The following is an 18,310-nucleotide window of genomic DNA, read 5'->3' as shown; positions in this document are numbered from 1 at the left end:
ACTGATTAAGAGAACAAATTCTAAAGGTAAAAGGCAAAGAGAACAAATTCTAAAGGTAAAACCCAGTTCCATGGGTAAAAAAAGTTTTAAAAGATTTATAGACAGGTGAATGGATCGGTAGATAGATGGACAGATGATAGATAGATAGATGATAGATAGATAGATGATAGATAGATAGATAGATAGATAGATAGATAGATAGATAGATAGATAGATAGATGCCAAACGAAATCATAAGTGAAGTTCCTATGTAAAGCAGAACTATGACAATAATCATTAAGTCCCAGAATAACTCTCTGAGAGCATTTTTGTCATAATACTACACTGTTTTTTCCTTAAGAAATTATTCTCACAATATTCTCAGACAATAATGCCTAAATATTTTGTAAATCATTACACTCAACCTTATTTTTCTTCTCCCTTGTGCACTGTTGGCCAATGAAACAGTTTCATTTTCACTTTTCAAAATGATAGCATTAAAAAACAGAAGTGAAAGTATGAATCATAATATAATCAGGAGTTCATAGTGAGATATCCATTTATAACTCAGAAAACCACAGGGTATTTCCAAACTGATGTCATTCATAGAAAGAATGCCATGTGTTGTGGAAGAATAAGAAAAATTACCTAGGCCGACTGGGGGATTTAGAATGCATGTGGGATATTCCCAGCTAATTATTTTAATTTATTTTTAATTTTATTACAAATATTGATCTCTATTTCAAGTACTTAAATTGACACTCATCTTAGACATCACACTGGATTCTAAGTTATACTTTTAATTTTGATATGATTCATTTACTTCAGAAATCATCAGTATAAGTGCTTTATGTAAGTCAAGGTTTTCTTTTATTTTCTTTTAAAATCTGTATAAATATTAAGATTACCTGAAATTCTGTGTAATTATTTTATTTTGGAAAAAAATGGTATTAATCTCTGCTCAAATTATTAAAATTGATTTTATTTTATTCTTTTTGGAAGTGGAGAGAAATAATATAAATTTTATTTTTACTTTTTCCAACTAAATAATCAAAATAGGATTTTTCCTTTCCACTATATTGTTTTTTAAGAATTTAAAGAAGATTATAGTATATGCTAAGTAAGTTAGTGATACGACAGAGAAGAAACATTATTCAGAAACTAATTTCCTCTGGGTTATCTACATTTGCTTCAAAAAGTTCTTTGGAGGGGCGCCTGGGTGGCTCAGTCGTTAAGCGTCTGCCTTCGGCTCAGGTCATGATCCCGGGGTCCTGGGATCGAGCCCCGCATCAGGCTCTCTGATCAGCGGGAAGCCTGCTTCTCCCTCTCCCACTCCCCCTGCTTGTGTTCCTTCTCTCACTGTTGTCTCTGTCAAATAAATAAATAAAATCTTTAAAAAAAAAAAAAGTTCTTTGGATACATTAGTTCTGCCATCTTTGTGGCTACATTTCCTAGTTGGTTGGTTATTTTGATCCAGATCCTGATATCCAGTTGTGAGGACAGCCCAGTTATATCCTTTTTCAATCAGTGGATGTTCCTGGTTTCCCATTAGCCAATGTTCACAGCATGAGAGATTCCACAGAAGTCACACCATTCACTCACTCAAGGAGCACCACTAGTTTGCTCTTTGGCATCTGAGGTTTATCGATGAGTCTGGTGGTTTACCCACAATGTCTGGTCCTGATGTCTGCTAGGAGCTGCTTTGCTGTCCTGGATTTTTCGGTAGAACTGCAGGTGAATCTGTCAATAGAATGGGTTGACCCCATGTGATTAAGGAACAAATTTAAAAATATATCCGAAAATTAAATTCCTCCTTATTCCATAAGCAAACAGAAAGTCCACATGGACTAAAGACTTAAAAGCTAAAAGCAACCCTTAAAAGTTCTAGAAGAAAATGTAGAAGACTATCTTATAATATTGAAGAAAGATTTCTTAAAATATAAAAAGGTTCATCAGTTATAACACACATACAACTCTGATAGGGATGTTGATAATAGGGGAGGCCATACATGCATTGGAGCAGGAGGAATATGGGAAATCTGTGTATCTTCTGCTCAATTTTGTATGAAACTAAACCTTTAAAAAATAAAGTCTATGAAGAAAAAAAAGACTAAACCATCAAGTATAAACTATAAGTTAAATACATTTGATAACATAAACATTTAAAAACTTTATACATTAGAAACCATAAACAAAGTTTAAAGACAAGCTACAGACAGAGAAAATAGTTACAATGCATTTGAGAAATAATTTTAATCTAGAATAATGAAAAATATCTTCTAAGTAAGACAAAGACAAAAGCCCCCAAAAGAAATTAATATAAACCTTCCGTTCACAGAAGAGAATCTCTATATGACCAATGAAGATATTTAAAAAAAAAAAAAGTAACTTGCTAGTAATAGGAACATGCAAATTAAAACAAGGTACCTTTCATGTCCTCAGACTGGAAAAAATTCAAAAGTAAGTAGTGGTAAGGAAGTAGGGGAAACAGGACTTTCAAATTTTTAATGTTAATTCCTGATGATTAATGAACAGTGAAGTTTTACTATAGGGAGCAAAGTTTAAATTTGAAAAGAGAAAGTTAAGGATTGAGAGAGCAAATTGGTATAATTTTTTTTATAATTTTTTTTAAAGATTTTATTTATTTGACAGAGAGAGCACAAGCAGAAGGAGAGAGGGAGAAGCAGGCTCCCTGCTGAGCAAGGAGCCTGATGTGGGACTCGATCCCAGGACCTTGGGATCATGACCTGGGCCGAAGGCAGCCACTTAACCGACTGAGCCACCCAGGCATCCCACAAATTGGTATAATTTTGAAAGCATTTTCACAATATCTAGCAAAGTTTAAAGGTAGTCAACTTCTGAAGTATAATTTACAGAAAAACTCTTGCACAGGGACTCTAGAATATTCATTTCAACATTACTTTTTTTTTTCCTTTTTGTAATCTTTTTGTAACATGATTTTTATTATTTTTTTTATTATGTTGAATTAGCCAACATATAATACATCATTAGTTTTTGATGTAGTGTTGAAGAATGGGAAGATTTCAGAAAGGGAGAGAAACCATGAAAGACTCTAGACTCCCGGAAACATTCCTTATATTTCAAAAAATATTTATTTATTTATTTATTTATTTGCGAGAGAGAGAGAGAGAGAGAGAGAGAGAAAGTGCAAAAGTGGGGGGAGGGACAGAGGGAGAGGAAGAGAGAGAATCTCAAGTAGACTCCCCACTGAGCGCAGAGCCCCAACGTAGAGCTCCACCTCAGGACCCTGAGATCATGACCTGAGCCAAAACCAAGAGTTGGTTGGTCAACCAGCTGAGCCACCTAGGCACTCTGCAACATTCTTTATAATTCCAAAATGTTTGTTATTGGAAGAACAGATCCTCTTAATTTCCTTTGTCTCAATTCCAAGCACCTATTTCCTCTATGGAGTCTTACTATTCTCTTCTTTATATAGTTGGAAATCAGGCAAGGACCCTATCTCCTTGTTCCCACAGACTCCTCCTTCTCCTCCTTACACTGCCCTGTTCCCATGGGAATCTCCTTCTAGCTTGGAAAATTCACCTCCCGTCATGTTTCTGGCCCAAACACTTGTCAGTGCCCACAAATCCTACATTTGGCCTTTTCTGGTAATCTTGCCTGACTTCTTCAGACTTGCATTATTGGAAATTAACAGCCAGAAATATTACCTTGGCTCACACTTCCCCAGCACCAACTATATGCACAAATAAGGGGTAAAAGACATATATATAGATACAGAAATAGATATAGATATAGTTTTAGATTTAGATATAGATATAGATATATAGATAAAGCGAGAAGAAAAAGCATGGATTAATAACTTCAAATATTATTGTGCTATATTCTTCTCCTAGAAAATCTTTAGACAGTGACATCCACGCACATTGGTGCCTAGCTCTGTGGGTGGGGTGAGAAGAAAAGTATAGATGTCTGGCAAATTTCTTGACCCATCAAGAAGTTTCCACTCATACCTCGAGTAGATGTACCTTCATCCATCAGTAACCTTCTACTGACTTTATCCTTCCCAACCTAGGAACATGAGCTTGGCACAGGTAAAGGCAGAACTTCTCCTGAAGCAAGATATTGCTTCACGGATGTACATAACTAGGAGGAGACTTGCTCTGGGCAACCTAAAGACAACTCTACAAAGAAGGGCTGTCAGTAACTGTAGACAACTTGGGTGGTCCAGCCATTTTCCTCCTCCATCAACATCCTTCTCCAAATCTCTATGCTCAGAAAGTGAGAGGAAGCCCTCTGCTCCCATTAAGGGGGAGGTAATAAGGCTGGCTGCCATACTGGTATCCAGCACTCCTCTCACCTAGCATCCCTTGCCGGAATGGTGTTCCACTTTTTCTTTTCTCCTGTGTCTTCCCTTTTCTGAGATAATAAGGGAGGGAGGGAAGGAAAGAAGGAAGGAAGGAAGGAAAGAAGGAAGGAAGGAAGGAAGGAAGGAAGGAAGGAAGGAAGGAGGGAGGGAGGGAGGGAGGGAGGGAGGGAGGGAGGGAGGGAGGGAGGGAGGGAGGAAGGAAGGAAGGAAGGAAGGAAGGAAGGAAGGAAGGAAGGAAGGAAGGAAGGAAGGAAATTCCCCTATACCTCCCTTAGGTATCAAATATGAAGAATTGGGTGAGTACTCATCCCATTCTCTCTTTGGTCAATCACATAACCTGTTTATTTTGGTGGGGTGGGGGGGTTGCTGTTTGTTTTACATTTTGATTTGAAAGCTGTCACTGTTTATTAACTGACCAGATTACAAATATAATCATGAAAGATACCTTAGTTCATTCTTCTGTTAAAAAGAAAACCACAGACCCAAAAGCGGTGTCACTTAGGTTAAGGCCCCAGGTCAGTAAACCAAGACTTAACACCTAACCTAACTGCAGTTTCAACCCCCTGAAAATGTAACCTTTAACCAATCGACATGAGAATTTCCTGGTCAGCACTAGGGAATTTCCTGATAAGCCCCTTCACTCCCCCTAGGAAGGTGACCTTACCTAGAATAATGGATTCTTTGCTTATAACTTCCTTTCCTTCACTCCCTCTCTACCTTTCTTTTTCTATAGTCTTTGGAGCTCCTTTCTACTTGCTAGATGGAATGCTGCTCCATTCATAAATCAATTAACAAAGCCCATTAGATCTTTAAAAATTTACTTGGTTGAATTTTTGTTATTTGACACTTCTAATAAGCCTGTTGATTTGGTCTTCCCTGTTGCCAGCATCTCTACCTTCTACAAAATGAATGGTCTTTTTCTTCAACCCATCTCATACAGAAGATAATTGGGAGAACCAGTGAAAGTTGTTTGCTACTTTAAAGCATTTGCCAATAGTGTGGGTCTCATGAATCAGATCCTCCATTCAATGTCATATTTACCAAGAGATTCAGCAATCAATTCTTGATTTTGCCATAACCGGGAAAGAAAACACATCATTTACTGACTTCAAGTTTGGATACCCCCTTCCAGTATATGGTTCCTTAGCATGTTAACTGAAGCGTTGCTGAGCTTAACAAAGGTACCATTGAAGGCAAAGAAGCCCCAACACCTTTCAGAACTTAGGGGTCACACCATTAATACTGATCCTGATGACAGTTGCCAATTTGGGTTCTGCAGGTACATAGACGTTGCCGGACTTTCTTGCCATCCTAGCTATTCTTGTAGCAGGTCTGTACATCTGTCTATATTCTTTGAGATAGCTTACCTTTTTCATAGATAAGCTTTTTCCTTGTTTTTCAAAACATCTTTTGGGTAAATTTCTTTCTTAAGCTCTCAATGTTCAGTTCTGTGCTTTTTTTTTTAAGGGTTCCTGGCATAGCAGGGACCATCTTTTTCTTCTCTTCTGCACCTTGCATGGTCCCAGCCAGAAAAAAGAACCACATAACCTGTTAATTTTTGTAACAGGCTGATATTATCCCCTTTACTTAGAATTTGCTTTTTTTCACCTCACTATATATTGTAAACATCTCTCTTGTTTGGGACACTGATAGATCGCAATACATCATTTTCCATTGTGCGTGTATGTGTGCATGTTTTATTCAATTCCCTATTCATGGGCAGTCAGATTGTTTATGCTTTATTGATGCAACAAACAATGTTACAAAAGGCATTATTCTATATATGTCCTTTATCAAAGGTGCTTTTTTTAATGTGAGTTAGAATTCATGAACTAGGGTTGCTATCTGACATACAGTCATTTTAATTCAAGTTATTGCTGCCAGATTTATTTGCCAAAATAGTAGAAAAATTCACACTTCCATCACCAAAGTACTGGAATGCTCATATCCTTGAGTATTTGCCAGCAATGTGTTGTTATTGCTTGTTTGAAACATTTGCCAACTGGACAGGTGAAAAATATTATTGTCACAATTCAGTATCCTAGGCCAGAGGCTAGGAAGTAAATCCAAAGCAAAGAGAAGTATGCCTGAGAACCTGAAATTCTTAGTTGCACCCACTGATATCTCTTTCTCCACCTGACCCTGGTTTGAGACCTGCTTCCCTCTTTGCAGAGGTCTGAGAAAGTTAGAAACAGCCAGTGTTTTCCTTGGTAGTGTTTTCTTAAAGCTCAACAGGATTATGTCAACTGTTATTACAAGGAAAGGCCATTGACACACTAGTTTGAAAAGGAAAAGGTGTGTCCGCTGGCTAAAATAAATAAAAGGGCAAAACACATCATAGTAACAGAAAACTTAACGGTTACAATAGCACTGAGGAAGCAGGTAAGACAAAGCCAGGCTCAATGCTTGTAAACTCAGGCTGTCTCCTGAACTTTCACAGCCTAATTTGGGAAATTAAATGTCGAACATCCTTGGAAAGTTCTGATAGTGGCATTGATATTAAAGGTTTCAAAAGTACGTTAACTGTGGTCCTACTTTTGACCCCACTTGATACCAATGATTTCAGAATGATTCATGACTAATGAAAGGGTGACCAAGCGTAAATTGCATAACACACTGATATATGGACACACCTAATTTCATTTTACACCAAAACAGAAAATGACGTGATTGTTGAATTTTGACATTTGCTTAATTTTTTTTCTTTTTTTTTTTTTAAAGATTTTATTTATTTATTTGAGACAGAGAGAATGAGAGACAGAGAGCATGAGAGGGAGGAGGGTCAGAGGGAGAAGCAGACTCCCTGCCGAGCAGGAAGCCCAATGCGGGACTCGATCCCGGGACTCCAGGATCATGACCTGAGCCGAAGGCAGTCGCTTAACCAACTGAGCCACCCAGGCGCCCCGACATTTGCTTAATTTTAATTCAAAGTCTGGACGAAATTATTTTTCATAAGCAGCAAGTGATTCAGCTCCAATTAGAAGCAGTCCTATTGGGGCGCCTGGATGGCTCAGTTGGTTAAGCGACTGCCTTCGGCTCAGGTCATGATCCTGGAGTCCCTGGATCGAGTCCCACATCGGGCTCCCTGCTCGGCAGGGAGTCTGCTTCTCCCTCTGACCCTCCCCCCTCTCATGTGCTCTCTCTCATTCTCTCTCTCTCAAATAAATAAATAAAATCTTAAAAAAAAAAAAAACAGAAGCAGTCCTATTAGCTGATAGGGGCAGTATTGACTTGTAGAGGATGTAAAAATCATCCAATACTCCAAATCGTATTGAGCGCACCTCATACATCAAAAACACTATGAGAAATGATGCCACAAGCCCAAGTTTGCCACAGTCCCTGAAACAAGTAGAAAATTCTGGCATAAGATCCTAAGGCAGCTCAGGAATAAAATGTTCTACCTAATACATAACATAGTATGGGCATCTCACTGGGCAGTACCTGCTATGTCAGAGATCAGAGTGAAAAATAATGGACAACTACTATGTAAAAAAAACAAAATCATGAATTCAGATATATTTACAGGAAATACAGCGAAAAGAGACATTCTTGCTGGAAGAGCATGTGCACATTTCTATTTGCTTCTCACCTGGTATTATGATATTTGTGGGTCTCCGCATCAGTCTCATGCACTCATCTATAAGCTGACAGGCAGAAGATGCTTTTATTCATCTTTTTAATGCCCCACATCTAGCACAGTGTCAGGTACAGAGTACATGTTCCATACATGTTAAATGTAGAAATTGAAGCATTGATGCTAAACCACTGGAAATTGATGCAGTTAGATCTGCTGATTTGTCAGAGCTATGGACTGACTGAATTGTGTCCCTCTCCACCCTGCCCCCGAAAATTCATATACCACGTCCTAAGCCCCAGTGTGATTATATTTGGAGATGGGGCTTTTAGGAGGTAATTAAGGTTAAATAAGGTCAGAAAAGTGGAGTCCTGATCCAACAGGACTGGTGCCCTTATAAGAAGAGGAAAAGAGGTCTTCACTCGAACACACCAAGGAAAACTATATTCTACAGGCCAGGAAAAGAGCCCTCTTGTCAGGAACAGAATTGGTTAGCACCTTGATCTTGGACTTCCAGTCTCCAAACTAGAGAAAAGAAGTTTCTATTACTTAAGCCACCCAGTCTATTGTATTTTGTTATGGCAGCCCAAGAAGACCAAGTCAATAACCCAATAAAAATGCTAATGCTGGGCGCCTGGGTGGCTCAGTTAGTTAAGCGACTGCCTTCGGCTCAGGTCATGATCCTGGAGTCCCGGGATCGAGTCCAGCATTGGGCTCTCTGCTCGGCAGGGAGTCTGCTTCTCCCTCTGACCCTCCCCCTCTCATGCTTTCTCTCTCTCTCTCAAATAAATAAATAAAATCTTTAACAACAAAAAAAAATGCTAATGCTTTTTATTGGTTTTATGACAATGAACAAGACCAAAGAAAAATGACTTTTTTAAAAGTCATTATAATGATCATCCAAGAATGAATTTTAGCACACTCTTTGACAGGTATGAAATTAAGGATAACCTAAAAGCTTAAAAATAATATATAACAAAGTAGATTAGAGGAGAAAAATTAAAATATAAGTTGAAAATTACTTTAACACAAAAAGATTTTGTTTTATGTAGAACCATTTATTCCACCTGCATGTCACTTGACAGAGGACTCTTTGATTACATTTGATTAACTCTAATAAAGCTTGAAAACCATTTTAACCTAATGCAAATGTCCCACTCTCTTCTTAGATATCATCAAAGATTGGTAACACATTGCATAAGTGTTACTTTCAAACTATAGCCCACTACATTTTCTAATTTGGAGAAAGGAAACACTTCGAGTGTTTCTTATGAAGCATGGGATCCCACACAAAAAGAAATGTCATTTATTTCTCATATTTGTCTCATGGTATGACATTTTTATGTAAAGTTGGTCATCAGAAATTTGCAAACCAAAATTAGCGAAATAACAGATGGCAACTCCACCCGTGCTCTATAGAGTTTCTTGAATGAAAGTTGCCTTTATGGAGTAAAGGAATGGACTAAGAAATGTGACACATGCTTTATACATTTATCACTATGCTTCCCAAAATGACCACAGTAGCACAGTTTGAGAAATCCCGATCTAGGTGACTTTCTCACATTTACCAACTTTTAAAGCAATAAATAGAAAGACATTCTAAGCCATTAGCACAAACATGCTTGACATTTTCATAACAACATAAGCAACTTAAGAAGGACAATAGTCTGGTTCTTCTGAGGGTCATGGCTTTTGCTTTCACTTTTCTTTTTTTTTTTTTTTTTTCCTTCAAAAACTGTACCTACCACGCTCAGTTGTTGGCCTGAAAAAGACGAGCTAATTTCTAGGGCATTCTGACATATTTGTTATCAAATCTCTCCAACAATTTTAGAATTGTCACAGTGATACGTGAACGTTTGAAAACTAAAACTCCAAACTGTATTCTCTACTACTTCCTGTGCCTTTTTATTGATAGTTATGAGCCTCGTGAATTGAATTTGTTACTTTTTCCTGTGGCAAAAACTTTGAAAGTAAAATTCTGAATTTTATTCTTTGTTATATCATTTTACTCTATTTTAAAATACATGTCCAAATAGATTCTCCATACTGTATAGTATTGCACCATGTGGAGAACATTTGTAACTAGGTCAACATACAGTGTTTCTAGGCACCAACAGGGAGGTAATTTGTTATACCCATATTAGAATATTACCAGAGTAACAGAACTAAAATGACTCACTGGGTTCTTGGTTGCAAGGCTCAGTGCTGCAAATGGTGCAGGGCTCAGAAGACTGGCAGTTGTGAAAGCCTCTTTGAGAGACTTTGAGAAGTCATTAGTGACTCTTCCAAAACACAAAAGCACCAAATAGGATAATGTGTTGGATCGAGGGAAAAGAAAATATGGAAAGCGTAGGAGAAAAGACCTAAGGTCCCTCTTCTTCCCTGAGAATGCACGCTCAGGCTGATAATCACCCATGAGTTTTAGAGGAAGCAAAGGAAGCTAGTCCACATGACAACACCTTGCCCTGTGTGATCTAGAAGAACAAAAGAATAACCAACTGCTGACCTACAGGCCTAGAGCCATGGGTGTCAAAATGACCAGAGGACATTTGGAAGAGACACCTGGATCTGAAAAGGAAGACTGTACATCTTCAATCACTGTGCCTGGGAGAAAGACTCTCGGGAGGAACACCTGAATCTTATTTAATGTTATATACCAATTTTACCTCAATTTAAAAAAAAATCAAGAATTTGGTGGCATAGAAAAGAACTCTGGGGGCGCCTGGGTGGCTCAGTTGGTTAAGCGACTGCCTTCGGCTCAGGTCATGATCCTGGAGTCCCTGGATCGAGTCCCGCATTGGGCTTCCTGCTCGGCAGGGAGTCTGCTTCTCCCTCTGACCCTCCCCTCTCTCCTGTGCTCTCTCTCATTCTCTCTCTCAAATAAATAAATAAAATCTTTATAAAAAAAAATTATACTTAAAAATGTTATAATTCTAATAAATGTAAAAATATGGGCATAAATTTATATAAATTATAATGATTAGTATTTAAATATTTGTATGGTGTATGTTTTTGTGAGGCAAATATAATAGACAAAAAATCTATGTTGGCCACCATTTATGATTCCAATCTAGAGAACCGTATTCCATTTTTATTCATTAAAAATATCTGTTGGGGCACCTGGGTCGCTCAGTCAGTTAAGCATCTGCCTTCAGCTCAGGTCATGATCCTGGAGTCCCGGGATCGAGTCCCGCATCGGGCTTCCTGCTCGGCAGGGAGTCTGCTTCTCCCTCTGACCCTCCCCCACTCTCATGTGCTCTCTCTCATTCTCTCTCTCTCAAATAAATAAATAAAATCTTTAAAAAAAAAAAAAAGAACTCTGTTTCATATATAAGCTATCAATACCGGGGTTTTATTCATTCAGTCAGTACTTACTGCCTTCTGGGAATGAGATACTAAAGAAGGATACAACACTGATTCCCAACCTCACACAGTTTACAGTCTAATGAGGAGATGGATTCCACACTCACCTGCCTTTTCTCCTTTTCTGCCTCCTTTGCTGGTTCCTCCTTATCTCTTGACCCCTGGATTCTGGAATGCTCCAAAGTTCAGTCCCTGAGCTGCTTCTCTCTTTTATCTACATGCTTCTTCTGGTTGAACTCATCCAGTCTTTGGCTCTAAGTACCACCCACACACCCTATGACTTCTAAATTTACATCTCTAATTATAGCCTCTCCTCTGAATTCCAAATGCCTGACCAACAAATCACTTGGAAGGCATTTCAAACAAGATGCCTAAAATTGATTTCCGATCACTATCTATCCGCCCCAAGCTCCACACCTGCCCTTTCCAGTCTTCCCCCATTAAATATAATAGCAACCCCATCCTTTCAGTTAGTAACCAAAATTCCAGGCATCATCCTTGATGTCTTTCTTTCTCTTATATGCTATACACATTTGTCAGCAAATTCTATTTACTCTATCTTCAGAACTTTTCAGAATTTGGCTGTTAGTCACACAGCCCAAGACACAACTATTTGTGCCTATATGATTGCAGTCACCTCCTAACTGTGTCCCTGTTTTATGTTTGTCCAGCTTCATCATATTCTCCAAAGTGCAAAAATAGAGATTCAATTAAAACTTAATCTTAACTCCTCTGCTCATAACATGTCAGTAGCTCCCCAGCTTACTCAGAAGAAAAGCCAAAAGTCCTTACCATGATATATGGGGACCTATGTGATCTGGTCTCCATTACTTCTCTGATCATGTCTCCTACTTCCCCCTTGTCTTTCCACCTTAACTAAGCTGGCCTCATAACTGTTCTTTGATCAGAGCAGGCAAGCCCTTGCTCAAGGCTTTGCAATGAATGTTCCCTCTGCCTGAAATGTTCTTTCCCCTAATAATACAAATAATCTTAGGAAGCAGTGGGAGTACACACGTGAAAGTTTAAAATCTGCATTTCTTTTAAAATGTTTTATAACTCAGACCAAGCACTACTTGGTATTGACCTCATGCTCAATTTGGTGATATTAGCAACGTTCTTTATATATAAATATACAAATGCTTTAAGTCTTGCTTTAACCTTTTTTCTTCCCTCAGAGAATTCTAACCATCAACACGATACACTTGACATAAATTTTTTGTCAGATCCAACTTTAACATAAATCACAGTATACCATAAATCATAGTACAGCCTGGCTAACGGCATCAATTATTTCACAAATGCTGAAGTTCAACCTGAAAAGTTGAACAGGAAAGGATAATTTTCTTGTTTGTAAAATTCTGTCAAGATAGTAGACTTTTGCATACATATCTTTCTCTAATACTTCACAAAACTCTGCTGATAAAAAAAATTATAAAAAGGAATAAATTCATTAGAGATAAGTTAATGGGGTAGAGAAATGGTTGGGGCAGAGAATGTTGTTTTACCAACAAATAAAATATCAACACATTTCTGAAAGATAAAAAATGAATAACACTGTGTTGATGGGTAAAACAAGCCAGGAAAGTCTTGAGTAAACTGCTCAGTATTTGCAAAGTAAGGGGCGCCTGAGAGGCTCAATCTGTTAAGCATCTGCCTTCAGTTCAGGTCCTGAGCCCTGCATCAGGCTCCCTGCTCAGTGGGGAGTCTGCTTCTCCCTCTCCCTCTGCCCCTCCCCCTTGCTTGGGCTTTCTCTCTCTCTCTCAAATAAATAAACAAAATCTTAAAAAAAAAAAAAAAAGAAGAAGAAGAAGCAAATCATATGGATAGGACATTTATATCATGATTTTCCCAGGAAAGTCTTTAACCCTAAAAACATTTTTGATAAGTGAAAGAAGCCACAACCTATCATATGATTCCATTTACATGAAATGTCTGGAACTGTTAAAACATAGACCCAGAAAACAGATTTGTGCTTGTCAGGGGCTAGGAGAAGGAGGAAGCAGGAGTGATTACTAATAGGCATGGGATTCTTTTTGGAATAATGAAAGTGTTCTGGAACTGAATAGTGGTGATGGTCGCACTATTCTTTGAATATATTAAAACCACAAAATCGTATACTTGTAAGGGTGAATTTTATGGCATGTGCATTGTATTTCAATAAAGCTTTTATTTAAATAAATATAAAGACTAGTAAGTTTTAAAAGACTTTTTTTTTTTAATGTGTGGATAGTCCTTTTCTTTTCTTTTTTTTTTTTTAAGATTTATTTATTTGAAAGAGCGAGAATGAGAGAGAGAGAGAGAGTACATGAGAGGGGGGAGGGTTAGAGGGAGAAGCAGGCTCCTCGCCAAGCAGGGAGCCCGATGCGGGACTCGATCCAGGGACTCCAGGATCATGACCTGAGCCGAAGGCAGTCGCTTAACCAACTGAGCCACCCAGGCGCCCCATTAAAAGACATTATTATAAATAATCATGAAAAGGCAAGAAATGGTAAGAGGGATACAAAAAAAAAAAATCTTTATCAGTATTCAGATAAAGGATCATCACTTTCAAATGGGATTATTATGGGGTCCTATGAAAAATAAGGCAACAAAGCTAAATACTGAAAGATGGATGGCACTGGGATTTTTTTTTTTAATGAAAAAAAAAGGTAAGAAAAAATACCAGTGAGGGAGGAAAATGTATAAGCAAAGATCTAGAAGTAGGAAATGGAGAAGAGGAACAATTATAAAAATCCTATGGGGTTGTAAATGAAGTGTAGAAGAAAATGAGAATGCCCAATTAATCATTTGTAGATTATTCTCTAGACCAGGGTTTTTCAACTTCAGCACTATTAACATTTTGGGCCAGATAATTTTTTGCTGTAAAGAGCTGTCATGTGCATTGCAGGATGTCTAAAAGTATCCCAGGCACTCTCTGCCCTAGTTATGGCAATCAAATATGTCTGCAGATATTGCCAAATGTCCCCTGGGAGGCAAAATCACCCCCAGTTGAGAACTACTGTTTTAAAAAGAGAGAGTCATTGAAGACTTGAAGCAGAGGATGACATTATAAAAACTAAAGTCAAGAAAGGTTAAACTGGCAAGACTTCTCATGCTAACTGGATAGAGCAGGCAAGACAGAAAAGTTAACATATTTTTTTTGCAATATTCCTAGTCAAAGATAATAGGGTTCTGAAACACAAAATAGGTCATGGAATTGGAAATGACAGATTACGTGATCTTTACTTAAGGAGAGAGGCACTCCTTCTAGGTATATAATCAAACAGGCTTATCAACATTTGTTGTTTTGACAAGGGAAAAGAAAGACAGGAATCAAAGATGGCCTTGATGGGTTGAGTCTAAATGACAAGGGAGTGGTTGAACAAAAGTGGAATAGTGAGGGGGGCAGATTTAAAAGGGAAGACGAGGGCGCCTGGGTGGCTCAGTTGGTTGAGCGACTGCCTTCGGCTCAGGTCATGATCCTGGAGTCCCTGGATCGAGTCCCGCATCGGGCTCCCTGCTCAGCGGGGAGTCTGCTTCTCCCTCTGGCCCTCCTCCCTCTCATGCTCTCTGTCTCTCATTCTCTCTCTCACAAATAAATAAAATCTTAAAAAAAAAAAAAAAAAAATTTTTAAAAAAAAGGGAAGACGAGGAGTTCAATCTTTTGAACTGCTAAATAAAACATGCTAGAAGAATATCCAGATAGAAATGTCAAGCCAAAAGTTGGAAAACTGAGACTGAACTTCAGGGGAAAATTCAGGAGTGTGAACATGGATTTAGAAGCCATTTACAGGGAAGGTAGAGTCGAAGTCATGGGCTGAGATTGCCCAGGAGGAGAATGCAAAATAGAAAAGGGAGCAACCAGGGACAGATGCTCCATTTAAACACCTGTATCTAAATGGCTGTGGAAGGAAGAAAGGAGAGTAGTAAGGAGTAGTTGGAGGAGTAGCATAAGAACAGGAAAACAAGAAAGTGTCTAAAGAGACACAAAGGAGAGATTTTGGCAAAGGGCGGTGGGTTGGTTGGTTCATGGTGTTAACTGGTACAAGAGGTTAAAGAATGTAACAAAAAGAATGTGGCTATTGGATTCAGTGAGTAGGAAGTTGCTAGGGGCTTTCAGAACACAGTATAGGGGCGCCTGGGTGGCTCAGTCATTAAGCGTGTGCCTTCGGCTCAGGTCATGATCCCGGGGTCCTGGGATGGAGCCCCGCATCGGGCTCCCTGCTCAGCGGGAAGCCTGCTTCTCCCTCCCCCACTCCCTCTGCTTGTGTTCCCTCTCTCACTGTGTCCCTCTCTGTCAAATAAATAAATAAAATCTTAAAAAAAAAAAAAGAACACAGTGTAAATATGTCGCAGGACAGAAAATAAGTTAGAATGCCTTTAAAAACACATAGGTGCTGAATAAGTGGGTATTTAATACATGCACTGGTAAAGGGGAAAAGAAGTAGAGCAGTTGTGTCTCTCAGATAGGAGAGAGGTTGTGTCTACCTGTAAAGGACTATAAAATTAAATGAGAGTGATTGAAAGTGTAAGAAAGGGGGATAGAGGTAAAAGAAGTGATATTTAATGGAGCGTGATTCCAGAGGAGATGAGAAAGTTTAGAATAAAAGCATAAAATGTTCAATTTTGTAAAAGAGGAATGTGTTGGTCTCTAAAAGCAAGGGGGGGCGGACAAATAAGAGTAAGAAATAATAAATTCAAATTTGAGGATGATTCTCCAAACTAAATATTTCATGTGTAATTTAATCGAAAAATGTTTACACCGAGAAGAGCCCTTTTAAATGGAAGAGTTGAACATGATTTTCCTATTCAAAGGAACACTTGGAAAAAGGAACCCCTTCCCCAGTCTCAGAGCCAGGTGTTCATAGACCAAAGCCAGATTTTTATGGTATACTTTATTATTCTGTTCAAACCAAATTCCTGGAACATCAGCACATGCTCAGTTAAGTATGATATGAAAACACACTGCAAATACAGAAATGTTATTTTTGGATTATCCATGGATTTGGGTCTATATATATAACTCCATACTCCCCAGTGATGGCCAGTAATCATGTTATAATAGTAAAATATCTTCTTAAGTAAGTTTTATTAAAACTTACCCTGCAAATACCCAAGGCTTGGTGTCAAGAGAAAAGAGGAAAATAAGCAGAAATGTCATGCAGTTTGGATTTCATTTCTTAAATTCTCTAAGACAAGCTGACTACTTCCAACATACCCTTTCATTCAACTTTCCCTTATATACCAGCACAGGAATGATATAAGAGAATCCTATACTATGAGACAATTAAGAATGTCAATGAATCATAATGGCAGTTATGTAAGTTGGGCAAGATTTTAATATCCCACACATTATTTCTCATTCACTAAATGAGAGGAAAGCACTAGTATTCTTTGGCCTGTGTTAAATAATTACCGTTTTGTTCTTTAATGTGTATTATATGAAACTATTACAAGTCCCAATAAAAGAGGAAGTTTCATTAGTCTTTGCAAATAAAGATATTTTTTTCCACCAAAAGATACATCAAAACAAAAAAGCAGGGTGAGACCAATCGCTATATCAAATTGGCAAAACATTGATAATTGTTGAAGTTGTGTGATAAGTACATAGACTTCTTTGTACTGTTTATTCTACTTTTGAGTATATTCAGGTATGTTCATTTTTAAATAAATAATGTAAGTAGTAAATAATTCTTATTACAAGTATTTGTGAACAGTTCCCCTCGTTTCCAAAAGACAAAAGCCTTATATTCCTGCTTTAGAATTGACGAATGTGGTAGGCAAACCAAACAGTGAAGACCTGTTGTGACCTAGTAGGCAGAACGGCTCCCCAAAGATATTCACACCCTAACCCCTGAAACCAATAAATACATTACCTTATGCGATGATTAATTTTGTGTGTCACTTTGACTGGCTATGGGGTGCCCAGGTTAAAAATTACTTCTGGGTGGGTCTATGAGGGTATTTCTGGATAAGATCAACATTCGACTGGACAGACTCAGTAAAGTAAATTACCTTCCCCAGTATGAGTGGGCATCATCTAGCCCACTGAAGGCCTAAATAGAACAAAAGGCAGAGGAAATAGGAATTTACTCCTTTTTTCTGCCTCACTGATGGAGCTTGAACATCTCATCTTTTCTTCTGCTGCCATAGGCCTGGGATTCATACCATCAGCTCCCCTGGGCCTTAGGCCTTTGGGCTTAGACTGGAACTCCATCGCTGGATCTCCAGCTTGCAGACAGCAGATCATGGGACTTCTCAGTCTCCATAATCATATAATTACATAAGCCTATTCTTCATAATAAATAAATACATTTTAAAATAATTATTATGTTTAAATATATATGTATAATATATATTTATAATATACACTATTTATAATATATATAAATCAATCTATATTTGAACATATTCAAATATACTCAAATAGAATATATATATGTATCCTATTAGTTGTTTCTCTAGAGAATCCTAAATAATACACTACCTTATGTGGCAAAGGGAACTTTACAGGTATTAACTTTCTAGACCTCAAGCAGGAAGATTAGCCTGGATTATCCTATCCAAGAGGGCCCAAACTAATCACATGAGCCTTTAAAAGCAGAGAACTTTCTCCCGCTGGAGGCTGAGGAAAGGCAACAGAGGTAGAAATCAGAGAGATTCAAAGCATGAGGAGAATTCAACAGGAAGTTGCTGGTTTGAAGATGGAGGGGAACATACTGAGGAATTCAGGTGGCCTTTCAGAGAGCTGAGAGAAGCTCCTGGCTGAGAGCCAGCAAGGAAACAGGGACCTCACCTCTGCAGCCTGAATAACTGAATTCTGTCAACAGCTTGAAAGAGCTGGGAAACAGACTCCCCCTCAGAGCCTCCAGATAAGGGTCCAGCTTGCCAACAACTTAATCTCAGCCTGTGAAACTCAGGCTGGAGGAACCAGCTGAGCTCACCAGACTCCTGACCTACAGGACTGGGAGATAATAAATTGGTGTCATTTTAAATGGTTAAATTTGATAATTCTAAGGTGGCAACAGGTAACAAAGATATCTTACTTAACATAAAAAAGACCCATA

The 18,310-nt window shown here is 38.2% G+C and overlaps 1 long non-coding RNA gene and 1 pseudogene across 1 annotated transcript in view; both read right to left on the bottom strand.

Moving 5' to 3' along the window:
• LOC129045358 (uncharacterized) overlaps positions 1–18,310 on the bottom strand; it is a 77,913-nt gene that overhangs the window by 35,104 nt on the left and 24,499 nt on the right. The window contains exon 2 of the long non-coding RNA XR_010407851.1: positions 1,582–1,719. This is a non-coding gene — a long non-coding RNA (uncharacterized LOC129045358). The remainder of the gene's footprint in view (positions 1–1,581; positions 1,720–18,310) is intronic.
• Positions 5,164–5,845, bottom strand: LOC123834494 (large ribosomal subunit protein uL30-like; annotated as a pseudogene).

The sequence above is a fragment of the Mirounga angustirostris genome, unplaced genomic scaffold (assembly GCF_029215605.1).
Source record: "Mirounga angustirostris isolate CCGP_5_RB_7025 unplaced genomic scaffold, mMirAng1.0.hap1 SCAF_1, whole genome shotgun sequence".
Classification (NCBI taxonomy): Eukaryota; Metazoa; Chordata; class Mammalia; order Carnivora; family Phocidae; genus Mirounga; species Mirounga angustirostris.
The sequence above is the reverse complement of the archived record's forward strand: the minus strand, read 5'-3'. Positions and strand labels throughout refer to the sequence as shown.